Source organism: Portunus trituberculatus, chromosome 37, assembly GCF_017591435.1.
Source record: "Portunus trituberculatus isolate SZX2019 chromosome 37, ASM1759143v1, whole genome shotgun sequence".
In the NCBI taxonomy this organism is placed as follows: Eukaryota; Metazoa; Arthropoda; class Malacostraca; order Decapoda; family Portunidae; genus Portunus; species Portunus trituberculatus.
Window position 1 is genome coordinate 2,349,187 of NC_059291.1, and position 12,500 is coordinate 2,361,686.

The 12,500-nt window shown below is 43.9% G+C and overlaps 1 protein-coding gene across 19 annotated transcripts in view; it reads left to right on the top strand.

Annotated features, from left to right (window-relative positions):
• LOC123514343 overlaps positions 1-12,500 on the top strand; it is a 567,471-nt gene that overhangs the window by 137,685 nt on the left and 417,286 nt on the right. The window lies entirely within an intron of this gene.

A 12,500-nucleotide genomic window follows, 5' to 3' on the forward strand; every position in this document is an offset into this window, starting at 1 on the left:
TCGTAGCAGTAGCAGTAATAGCAGTAGCAGTAGTAGTAGTAGTAATAGTAGTAGCAGTAATAGTAGTAGTGGTGGTAGTGATATTTGTTTTTGTTATTATTGTAATTTTACATAAAGTTACCACTGTGATTGATGATGAGTAAGACCAATAACAACAACAACAACAACAACAATAATGTTATAATAATAATAATAATAATGATAATAATAATAATAATAATGATAATAATAATAACAATAGCAACAACAACAATAACAATAATGATGAAAATAATAGTAATACTACTACCACACCAATTCCTTAAAGCTTTATATAACAATTCATAAGCTACAAAGGGGTTTAAGTCACACAGTGCATCAGAAATTAAGTGGAGGAGGAAGTACGTGAGGAAACACAGTGACGGGCAGCTCTTCAATCTTGTGTGCGAGGAAGCTGACAGGTGGAGGGGAGAGCAAGCAGGGCCGGTATAGAGTGAGCAGGGCGAGCAGGTCAGGCAAGGAAGGGAAGGAGGGAAGGAACGGAGGGAGGGAGGAAGGGAGGGAGGGCTGGACAGGAGGGCGGGGGAAAGGGGCGAAGGTCTCCACGCTGTATTGTCTTCGAAGTTATTGTTTCGATATTTCCTGATGCGGGTTGGCGGGCGTTTCTTTCCCTGTCAGCGCATGAAACAAGTTTGACGATTGGAGTTGGAAAATATCACCACTTTCTGGATACCTGGGCTTTTCTTCCCCTCTCCTCCTCCTCCCTGTCTCCCTGTATCCCTTTTTCCAAAGTTCAGGTACCCTCGTGGTTGTTTACGACTATAATCCCTTGTACACTATTGCAGCAAGACTCTTATCGCGGCCGTTTGTCTTGGGCCTGTCGCTTTCGGTCACTGGATGGCGCCTCGTTTCACACTCATGCTCTTCACCTCACACTCATGCACTTCACTTCACTTTAACGCTTCATTTCTTGCATTGTTCGTGTCCTTAACGGCGGAAAGGAGGCTGGTGGTGGTGGTGATGGTAGTGGTGGTGGTGGTGTTGTTGGTAGGAAGTGGAGGGTAATCGTTGTGTAGTTCATGGCGCAGAGGAGAGTGAGAAGAGTGCATTATGCGGTCCTTGAGTAACAGACCAGTGGAAGACATGAATGTGTGTGTGTGTGTGTGTGTGTGTGTGTGTGTGTGTGTGTGTGTGTGTGTGTGTGTGTGTGTGTGTGTATGCAGGTCCACGCGCATGCATAGCTCTCTCCCTTCCAGTTTGTTGGATGCTTATTTTGTCACGAACACCACTATCGCCCCTCACACACAGGCAGTCACGGGATAAATGCTGAAAAATGTGGTCGCCTACTCTTTCCCTCCCATCAGACCCACTCTTTCATTCTTTCGCTTCCTCTCTTTCTACTTCTCACATTCCTTTTCCTGTTACCACATTCTCTCATTTCTCTTTCATTTGTTTTGTGCACGGAGACTTTAGACATATGGTACTGTGTATGGTAGTCAGCTAGTTGACCTGACAACGTGTTCGACTTTGTCCCCATGACGCTGAGAGGCACAGCAGTACGAGGCCTGTCTGGTGATGACAGTCGCTGCCCTCCTCGTTGTGAGAGGGGCGTTGGAGTGGCTTCACACTGACTTTTGCCTTTTTCTACCTTAGAGGCAACGGTTTTATTTTTTCCTATAGTCTGTTTAATATCATCTCCCTGATCCGTTGAGTATTACCACGAATGTATAATCATCTGCACTTTTTTTCTTTTAAATTTTGTTATTTTCTGTTCCCGATGGAACTTTCCGCCGCGGAGATTAACCCTTTCAATACCATGACGCGTTTTCATATTCATTTTAGCTACTATTTGGTGATTTCATACAGCTTAAAAAACTTATTTGGGGATTAGAATATTGAAGACTCAGGCCATTAATCTTTTGACCTCCATAAGTTCTTCAAAATGCAAATAAAATCGTCTAATCATACCCAAACAAACATAGTAAAAATGTGTCTCAGTATTGAAGAAAATAATGGCCTTTTAATCGTTCTTGTCCACTTCCGGGAAGCACGGCTATGGCACGGCGGTGACAGTGAATATGACCTCTCAGAGTGTCAAGGCACGCTGGGCATTGGTTTTGCAGCGCCGTACAGGTCAAACCACAGTGAGATTAGGGAGGCTGGAGAATTAGGGAGATTAGGGAGGCACTGGAAAATCAGTGCCTGTTTTCCTGATCTTTGCCTCGATGCCTCGGGTCGTCCATTACAATACCCATACACTTTTATAATCTCTTTCCTCTTCTGCAGTGAGTGTATAATAACTTTCCTCAAATTTTGCATGCTTGTCTTAATATTTCGCTCCATTTATGTTCTGTCGAATTTCGATAAACTCAAAAGATTTCCAACACTTAACTTATTTTCCTCTGAGCAGTTTTGATCATATTACCCTCTTCGATACTTTCACTGCACACAGTTTTATTCTTCATCTTTTCCTTCTCATTTGTTTTGATCCTGTTTCATTCTTCGATGCCTTCATTATGTTCGGTGATTTTGCACTCTTCCATCTCATCATGCCTGAACCTGCTCAGTGACCACCTTTCCTTCCTCCCGATGTAAAATAACAGTAATAACAAAGAGTAAAGATATAAACTTCCACGTTGCAAGAAATGAATGTTATCTGAGCATAAGCTGTCTACACTTACACCAGACTAACCTTAATTAATGTCATTGAAGCTTAAGCTCATCTTCTAACTGCTCATTACAAACATTCTATGACTGCTTTTGTTCCTTCCTTTGTGTTTCCTTGCGTTGCTGTTAACCTTACTTAATATTACTAAAGCTTAGGGTCATCGTCTAATTCATCATTATAAACGTCCTATGACTGCTCCTGTTCCTTCCTTTGTGTTTCCTTGCGTTGCTGTTAACCTTACTTAATATTACTGAAGCTTAGGGTCGTCGTCTAATTCATCATTATAAACGTCCTATGTCTGCTCGTGTCCCTTCCTTTGTGTTCCTTTGCGTTGCTGCTGTGTCGTGTGTTACCTACGAGTCGTGTAGTGTTATTCCCAGCATTCCAGTCCTATCTGTTTTCTATCAGTTTGCGACATATTTTTGGTTTCCTTAATTTAGTGGGATTTTTTCGTTCTTCTATACTTTTCGAATTGTTATCGTTTGGTATTTGTTTCGTGTCACGTTTCCTGTTTTCTGTTTTCGCGTTGATGTATTTCTTTTTTACGTTTTTCTTGTTTTTTTTTTCTAGTATTTTTCCCATGTTTTATTATTTCTTAAGATATTTTTCTTCCTAACTTTTCTCTCTTTTCTTTCTAGTTTCTTGTTTCTTTTTTACGTTTTCTTGTTTTTTTTGTATTTTTTTCCCATGTTTTATTTTTTCTTATGTTTTTTTTTTCTTCCTACCTTTTCTTTCTTTTCTTTGTGTTATTACTTCTCCCTTTCCTTCATTTATTAGATTTCTTTATTTTCTTTTCGTTTTTAGCTCTTTTGTTCATTTTTTTGTACTTTTCTTCGTTTCTCCTATCTTTTCGTTCTCCTTCCTTTCCTTTCCTTTCCTTCCTCACTTTCATTTCTTTTTTGTATTTCTTTTTTCCATTCCTCTCCATTCGTCATTTGTCATTTTTTATTCTTACTTTCTTCATTCTTATCTTGTTCCCTTCCTTCCTTCCTTCTTTCACATTTGTCTTTCCATTCTTGTTTTTCTTTCCTACTTTTGCACCTTTTCACTTCAGTATAGCGTCATTCTCTGGTATAATTGGTGTTCATTTCACTGATTCCTCCTGTGTTTCCCTTAATTATGTTCTTCCTTTTCCACTCTCCCTTATTTTTCAACTGAGATTTTTTTTTTTTTTTCCGCTCTTCAGCCATTTCAATTAACCTCGACCATTCTTCTCTCCTCTTCGCCTCTGGTTTTCCACGCCTTGTTGTATTCATCTCCTGTCACTCGTATTTAGCTTTCTGCTGTTGCATTTCTCCCTCTTTATTGACCTTCTTTGACCTCTCTCCTTCGTCAGCCTCTTTCTCTTTAATCCCAACCCCTCTCAGTCTTTTTTTTTTATTTTTCTTATTTTAGTTTCTTCTTATATTTATCGTATTCTTTCTTTTACCCCTTGAATCTGATTTTTTTTTTTCCAATCTATCCTTTCGTCACATTTTTTCTTCATGCACCCTCGGTCTCTTCTTTCCTTCGTGCCTCTGTTCACCCCTCCGCCCCGTCGTCCCCTCCGCGTCTCACCCTGCCTTGCCAATAACGTTGCAGCGAGGACGCCACCTGACATGCCTCGAAAATGAAGATGTAAATGAAGCTGACGGTGCCCAGTGACTTTAACCGACCAGGAGGAGAGAAGAAGGAACGTAAAGAAAGAACAAACATGATCAGATCTGTTTGTGATAAGAAACATCAAATCTTATCGCAAGAGACGCAGTAAAGTAATGACAGTAGTGAAAAGGAGGATGAGGAGGAGGAGGAGGAGGAGGAGGATGAGAAGAGGGGAGAAGGAACAGTAACAGCAGCAACACTTTTAGTAGTAACAAAATAAAATAAAATTCGAAGAGACGAAGGGGAAAAGGAAGAAATTTACTAAATGAGGAGAAGGAAGAGGATGAGAAGAGAGAGAAGAAAAAGGAAGAGAAAGAAACGAAGGGAGCGGGAGAGAGAAAGAGGGAGATAGTTACAAAAGAAAAAAAAATGGAAGAAGATGGAGGAGGAGAAAAAAAAAATAAAGACGAGGACGACGACGAGCAGGAGGAAGAGGAAGCAAAAAAAAAAAAAAAAAAAAAAAAAAAAAAAAAGAACGTAAAAGACATACATGGAGGAAGAAAGAGGAGGAATGGAGACATGTAAATAGGTACTAAAGGAAGAGAAAGAGGACCATTTTAAAACTTCACCGTCTTTGAGGCTTTTTCGTGTTGGTGAATGCGTTCGTGCTTGCCCTGAGATGCCCGCCTGCCTCTCCTATCCCCCTTCACGTCTCTCCTCTTTAAGAAAGCTTATTTGGGTCCACAAATACCTACCATACCACCAGCGTCACCCGATATATATATATGCCGGACAGGCGCTGCAGGATGGATGGGTGTGGGTGACTGGGTGAGAGAGAGAGAGAGAGAGAGAGAGAGAGAGAGAGAGAGAGAGAGAGAGAGAGAGAGAGAGAGAGAGAGAGAGAGAGGGTGTTGTGGCGGAATATTGCAAGCTTTGGATGTAAACAGGTAGGAAAAACAATGCACAATAATAGAAGAGAGAGAGAGAGAGAGAGAGAGAGAGAGAGAGAGAGAGAGAGAGAGAGAGAGAGAGAGTGGACTGACCTCGTGCCTCTTGTTATTGTCCTTGTTTTTGTCCTCACCTTACAATCGTCTTCCTCTTTGTCATGACCCTTTCTTGTTCTTGCCTTCAAATCGTTTTCATCTTTTTCCGGGATTTCTCACCTTTTCTGCGCTGTTGTTTCATTGTCATCCTTCATTCTTGTCTTCTTTATGGATTTTCCTTACATCTTTTCCTTCGCGTTACTCTTTTTTCCTCATCCTTCTTTATTTTTTCCTGTTATACTTTTACTTTCGTCATCGTTCCTATCCTTCTCGTCATCCTCATTTGAATTTTCCTCCAATCCTTTTATTTGCCATCGTCTTTGTATTCCTCCTGCTCCTCCTTCATGTTCCGTTACTCCTGCTCTTTGTCCCAATCCACCTCCCCTTTGTCGTGCCCTCGTGGCTGGGGAAGCGTATAACCATTGTGTCCAGTTTTCCATCTCCTACTCCACCTCTCACTTCCACTCGTGTTCTCTTTTCCCCGTGAACCTCCAGCTGCCCAGTAACGATAGGAAGCGATAATTTGTTAATAAATTTGTGTCCGAGTAATTTGCGAAACGAGCGTCATTAGGCTGCACTGGTGGAGATGATCCATCCCTCATTATCGTAAAGTCTAAGTGACCCTCGTTTGCTTTCCCTTGTAGCCATGACAGCCCTCTCTCGGCAGCCCTTACCAATAACACCAGCCCAGAAGCCCTCCTCAGTCTATCCTCTCTTGCTACATCTCAGCAGTGGTGTCCCTAAAACCCAGTTCCAGGAGTCCCGCCGTAGCAGCTTCTTATTAGCTTACCTTCCCAGTCACCTTCTTTCCAACAGGCTCGTCCCAACAGTCCCTCCTCAGTAGTGTTTTCTCATTAGTCTCGTCTCAATAGCCTCGTTCCATTGGTCCTATTGTAGCCAGCCCGTCCTAACAGCCCCCGCCTATTTGCCTCGTCCCAGCAGCCCCATCCTGGTGGCTCCGTCTTAGTGTCTTACTAATGTAGCTTTACTTCGATGTTCCTTTTGTCCGTCCCGTTAACTTGGCCGTGATAGTCTCGGTCCTGTCTAGTGGAGAGCGTCGCACTGTTCGTAGGGTTCCCTCGGGAAGTTTGGAAAGAGAGGAAGGGTCCCTCAGGTATAGTGACCTTGAGAAGCCTGAGAAAAGAAAACGTGTGATGGGAGTGAGTAAAGAAAGGAGTGTGGCAGGACAGCGAGGGACGGAATGTGACTGCCGTGGAAGGACACCTGGGCAGGGGAAGGGTGAAAAGCGAGAACAATGAGGGAGACACCAAGTGCCACAGAGGGTCAAGTGCCACGTGGATCAATACCAACACCACAATCACCTCCACAGTCCAGACCCTCCTTGCCTGCCACACCCAGCGGGATACTTACACACACACACACACACACACACACACACACACACACACACACACACACACACACACACACACACACACACATTCAGAGTATATGGCGGGCTAAATCGGACTATATGAGCTCTAAGCACTCTCCGGCAGGATAATAACTGGCAATCATGAGTCCACCGCGTGATCCTCAAGAGCGTGGTGGAGAGAGAGGAGAGAGAGAGAGAGAGAGAGAGAGAGAGAGAGAGAGAGAGAGAGAGAGAGAGAGAGAGAGAGAGAGAGAGAGAGAGAGAGAGAGAGAGAGAGAAATCACACACACACACACACACACACACACACACACACACACACACACACACACACACACACACACACACACACACACACACACACACACACACACACACACACACACACCGTACTCCATTAAGTCTCCCTCCATTTTTATCGCTCTGCTTCGCCTTCATTAGCGAGCTGGTTTGTCCTTTATTACCTCCTGTCTGTATGTCTGTCTGTCTGTTTGTCGCGTCGTAGGAAGAGAAGCACCTGACCCTTCAATCCCTCGCTTGTCTAATTATTGAGTGGCGCAAGAGAAGGTAGATAACATAATGATCTTGTTGCGCAGCCCAGCCAAGGAAGGAGGATGCGGGGAGGTGAGGCGTTGCGGGGAGGAGGCAGCGAGGCTCATCAACCCTGCAAAACACGTCTTTATGTGTCGCTTCAGCCTGAGCCAACCGCACCCTCGTCTCCCTTAGCCACGCGCTCCGCTCACCCTCGTGTTTTCTTTCCAGTTAATTGCTCTCTTGATTCTTCTGTGTTGTGTTGTGTTTTGCTGTGTGTGTGTGTGTGTGTGTGTTTCACTGTTTGATCTGCTGCAGTCTCTGACGAGACAGCCAGACGTTGCCCTACGGAACGAGCTCAGAGCTCATTATTTCCGATCTTCGGATAGGCCTGAGACCAGGCACACACCACACACCGGGACAACAAGGTCACAACTCCTCGATTTACATCCCGTACCTACTCACTGCTAGGTGATCAGGGGCTACACGTGAAAGGAGACACACCCAAATATCTCCACCCGGCCGGGGAATCGAACCCCGGTCCTCTGGCTTGTGAAGCCAGCGCTCTAACCACTGAGCTACCGTGTGTGTGTGTGTGTGTGTGTGTGTGTGTGTGTGTGTGTGGTGTGGGTGGGTGTTGGGTGCGGTCTTTTGTGCATCGACTAAAGTGCAAACATATTTTTGCGTGAGGTTTTCTACTATTATATCACCGTGGGTCATGTGTTGTGTTTTCCCTTATTCAGCTCCTCCTCCTCCCTCTAGTTCCTCCTCTCCTCCCCAATAACCTCCACTATCATACACCTACCTGCTTATTCCCTACCTCCAGCCACCACCCCCGCAGCGGCTCACCCAATATTTACGTGGGCAGCATTGCATTCTTTACTTGGTGAGCGGCCGCGCCGACACCATAACACAAGGTAAAGAATGTGGATATTTCCCGTAACCCAGGCACATTCACCTCCCACCGCCTTTCTCTCACGTTACCTGCTGGGGAAGGGATGGCTGGCGGGGAAGTCGCAATCGAAGTGAGCCCTGGGAGTGTGGTGGGTTGGGAGGGGATATGTGAGGGTTCAGTCCCCTTATCCCTACAAGACTTCTAAAAGTTACAGAAATGGGGCTTAGAGGAAGTTTTAGAGTAGATTAGGTAAAGGAAAGTAAAGGTAAAAGTAAGGTTAGGTTAGGTTAGGTTAGGTTGTGTGTGGACAGTGGAAGGTTAGATGGACGATTGTTGTGATATTCGTAGAACCTCTCCAATAATGTGTGTGTGTGTGTGTGTGTGTGTGTGTAAGGTGAGGAAGAAAATTGCTGTACGACAACTTCTCTAGTGGACTTGGCAGCGGTGGGTCGAGGAAGAGGTGCCGCACCAAGGGTTGGATGCGAGTGTATAGAATCAATTAGGTTAATTGATTGCAATACGGTGCAATTCGTTGCTAATGTGGTACTGTAGCGCTGGAGTTTGCTGGAGGCGGAATAAAAATACTTAGGGAGGGATGGGGAAGGAGAGGAGTGAGGGTAAAGTGGTGTGGAATCCTTTGGTTAGGGAATGGGGGGTGATAGCCGGCCGCATGGGTGGGGCTGTCGGCTGCGACCCCTGTAGGACGGACCCAAGCAGTGTTTGGGCTGTGATGTGTGTATGTGTGTGCTGGACAATCACTTTTGCTATCGTCACTACTACTGCTTCTTCTGCTTCTACTTCTACTTCTACTTCTACTTCTACTACTTCTACTTCTACTACTTTTACTTTACTTCTCCTACTAGTACTACTTTGTGTTGCTATTAGCGTATATTATAAGAGTAGAAGGAGAATGTTGCCGTGAGTGGCATTTCTGTTTTTATCAGCCAGACACAGTCTCCCATATATCTCATCTGTCAGCCAGGCAATTTTCCCTATGTCTATCTCATCCAAATAATATCTCCTAGAGAGAGAGAGAGAGAGAGAGAGAGAGAGAGAGAGAGAGAGAGAGAGAGAGAGAGAATTATTCCCCTAGCTATAGTTTTAGTGTTACTCTTAGATTGCTCTTGATAATATGATACGGCATTGGGAGAAATACAACGTGATAAAAGAGTATAGGTATGTGTTTTAGAGAGAGAGAGAGAGAGAGAGAGAGAGAGAGAGAGAGAGAGAGAGAGAGAGAGAGAGAGAGAGACGAGTTCATAATGAAGAACAAGTAGAAGTACACAAGGAATAAAATGTAAAGTACTGTAGATAGCGTGAATAATTAAATACATTGCAGGCAGGTGTGGTGTGGTTTGGTTTGGGCAATGTTCATAATGGAAACATTGATAAGTTTGGAAAGAGGGTCGGGGCTTGCTCGCTTAATGAGGAGCACTAATGAAGGTGCATACAGAGTGAGTACAGAATGCCTAAGTATTGGGAAAGCACGCCAGGTGGATTAATTATACACCACCCGAAATGCAGCACCTGAAATAGATCACCTGAAACAAGACTGACGTGTGCAAAGTGAGACAGAGAAATAGACGACCAGAGACACAGAAAAATAGACGAACAGATAGACCGCTCTCTCCACGCACACCAGTAGACAGAAAGATAGACCGATAGATAAGTAGATATACAGACAAACAGACAAAGAGATATACAGACCGAAAAGAAAAGGGCAGATAGATATACAACGAAACAGGCAGGCAGACGGACAAATAGACAAATAGACAGATATAGATCAGAATACCAAAATAAACAAAATAAAGGTGATACCTGAGATTTTACCTGCATAGAGAGAGAGAGAGAGAGAGAGAGAGAGAGAGAGAGAGAGAGAGAGAGAGAGAGAGAGAGAGAGAGAGAGAAATTAAACCTCACAGAAATTAACACTCCTTTTCTGTTTCTCAAAAATTAAACAGAAAAAAAAAACTAGGAGGAAAAATCGTAAATACTCAATTAGGAAACACTCCCTCTTACCTTCCTTGTAGTACCTGGCTGGCTTAATTCGAGTGGCTGCCAGGTAGTAGTACAGAGGCAGTGTTATGATGGGAGAGAAGTGTGAGGGGGCGTGAGGACGGCTTTGTGACGTCACCCAGGTTGTGGCTTGCAGCTTCGACGACAGATTAAAGAGGGTATCTGAGAGAGAGATAGAACTTAAAGGGCAGAGCTTATTGCATGTGTATTGTGGAGGGTAGATTGGTTCAGTGGAGGGGTGCAATAGCCCATTGGTGTTGCTGTGGCGTTGTTACTGGTGCATGGTGTGTCGGTGCAGTCGATGGTTGGTATTGTAATGAGGGATGGAGTAGATGGAGTAGTGGAGTGGTGATGGAGTGGATTAGTCGTTTAGTAGCGCTGTGGAGTGGATTAGAATTTGAGTGGTTGTGGGATTACTGTGTTGTGTTTATTGATGCAGAGTGGTGGTGTCCCAGTGTGTGTGTGTGTGTGTGTGTGTGTGTGTGTGTGTGTGTGTGTGTGTGTGTGTGTGTGTGTGTGTGTGTGTGTGTGTGTGTGTGTGTTGTGTGTGTGTGTGAAGGCACGAAAATGACGTAATCATATCTCACTCCACGCTCCTTGCATGATAATACACACACACACACACACACACACACACACACACACACACACACACACACACACACACACACACACACACACACACACACACACAAACTGACACAAGCTGAATGGGGAATGCACGAGCGCTTTCCTACGTGTGTGTGTGTGTGTGTGTGTGTGTGTGTGTGTGTGGTGTCAGGTGTGTAGCGGGCGGCAGCAGGAGGAACAGTAGCTGGGGTTCGGCAAAGCAGTTATGCTATTGATTCAGTGGAAGCAGTGTTTTGTGGGTAGCATTATTTGTGCCGTGCTGGGCCCCCATCCAGGCCCAGGCGGCGGCGGCGGTAGCAGCGGCGGCGGCGTGGTGATGGTGGCGGCCAGGCGATGGTGGTGGGGGCCAGGTGGTGATGGTGGTGGTGTTGAATGCGACGGTGATACAGTTGCAATGTCTTCACCAATATGTATTTTTTTACATGTTGTATTTCGTGCTATAATTTTTTTTATTTTTATTTTGGTGATATTGTTGTTGTCTTGTCATTTTTTTTTTTTTTTTTCGTGTTTTTGTATCTTCTTACTTTTCTGTCATTTTTTTTGTATTGTTTTCCTTTTTTTTTTTTTATTTAAGTCTTATGTATATTCAATTTTTAGGATTTTGGTTTCCTATTCTTCTCGGTCTTTTGTTTTGTCGTCTTTGTTTACTTTCTTTTTCTTTGTTCTCTCTCTCTCTCTCTCTCTCTCTCTCTCTCTCTCTCTCTCTCTCTCTCTCTCTCTCTCTCTCTCGATAAAAATAAAAGAAATAAAGAAAAGAAGAGAGAAGAAGAAGAAGAAGAAGAAGAAGAAGAAGAAGAAGAAAAAGAAGAAGAAGAAATGTCAATACAGCCAGACAGAAGTATTGATTTGTTCGTAGTATTCCATTATTAACTCCATCCTGCCGTGTTTGCCCTACTCATCTCTTACTCACCCTACTCTACCCTAATTCTCTTCATCTCCCCCCCTCTTACTCACTCCTTACTCATCCCTATTCACTCATTTCCCTCTTTGTTCACCCCTATTAACTCCTGATTTGATTACGTCACTCTTCCTTATTTTTTTTTTAGTGTTCTGTGTTTTCATGTTTTGTATTGGAAGAACTGCAGTTGTGTTTATTTATTTTAATTTTTTATGAGTGTGTTTCTAAAGTTGTTTTCTCCCTGTTTCTTCCTGCCTTCTTCCTTCCACTTTGCACCCGTTTTCTATTTCGTCTTTATACTTCCGCTCTACCTGCCTGCTGTTACTTAAATGTGCAGCTTACCTATTAGTCTGTTTTAGCATTCTTGTACTTGTCATCTTACTCCTCCTTCCATTAATGCTTTTAGTCTCCTTCGCCTTTGTACACTTCTTAACAGCCTTCGTCTCTCTCTCTCTCTCTCTCTCTCTCTCTCTCTCTCTCTCTCTCTCTCTCTCTCTCTCTCTCTCTCTCTCTCTCTCTCTATCTCTCTTATATATTTTCTCTTTCATCTCGTTCCACTCTACACCTTCTCTCTCGCACATCCTGTATAGCTACTTAGTGTTCTACTCTAAAACTTCCTCGTGTGTCTCTCCCTCTTCTTGTGTAACTTCCTTGTCCGTCTCCCTCAAGTCTATACCTCCAAGTGAAGCTCTTCGTCTTACTCTCGTTTGCTCGTCTATTATGTATACACAACTCCCTCTCCTCCTCGCCACCGCCCTCTCTGTTGCTACTCTATACCGATCCATTTCACTGTATGCCACCACCATCACCATCAGCATCGTTGCTATTAAGACTATCCTATCAACCGCAACCATTACTATTACCGCCACTGCTGTCATTATTCT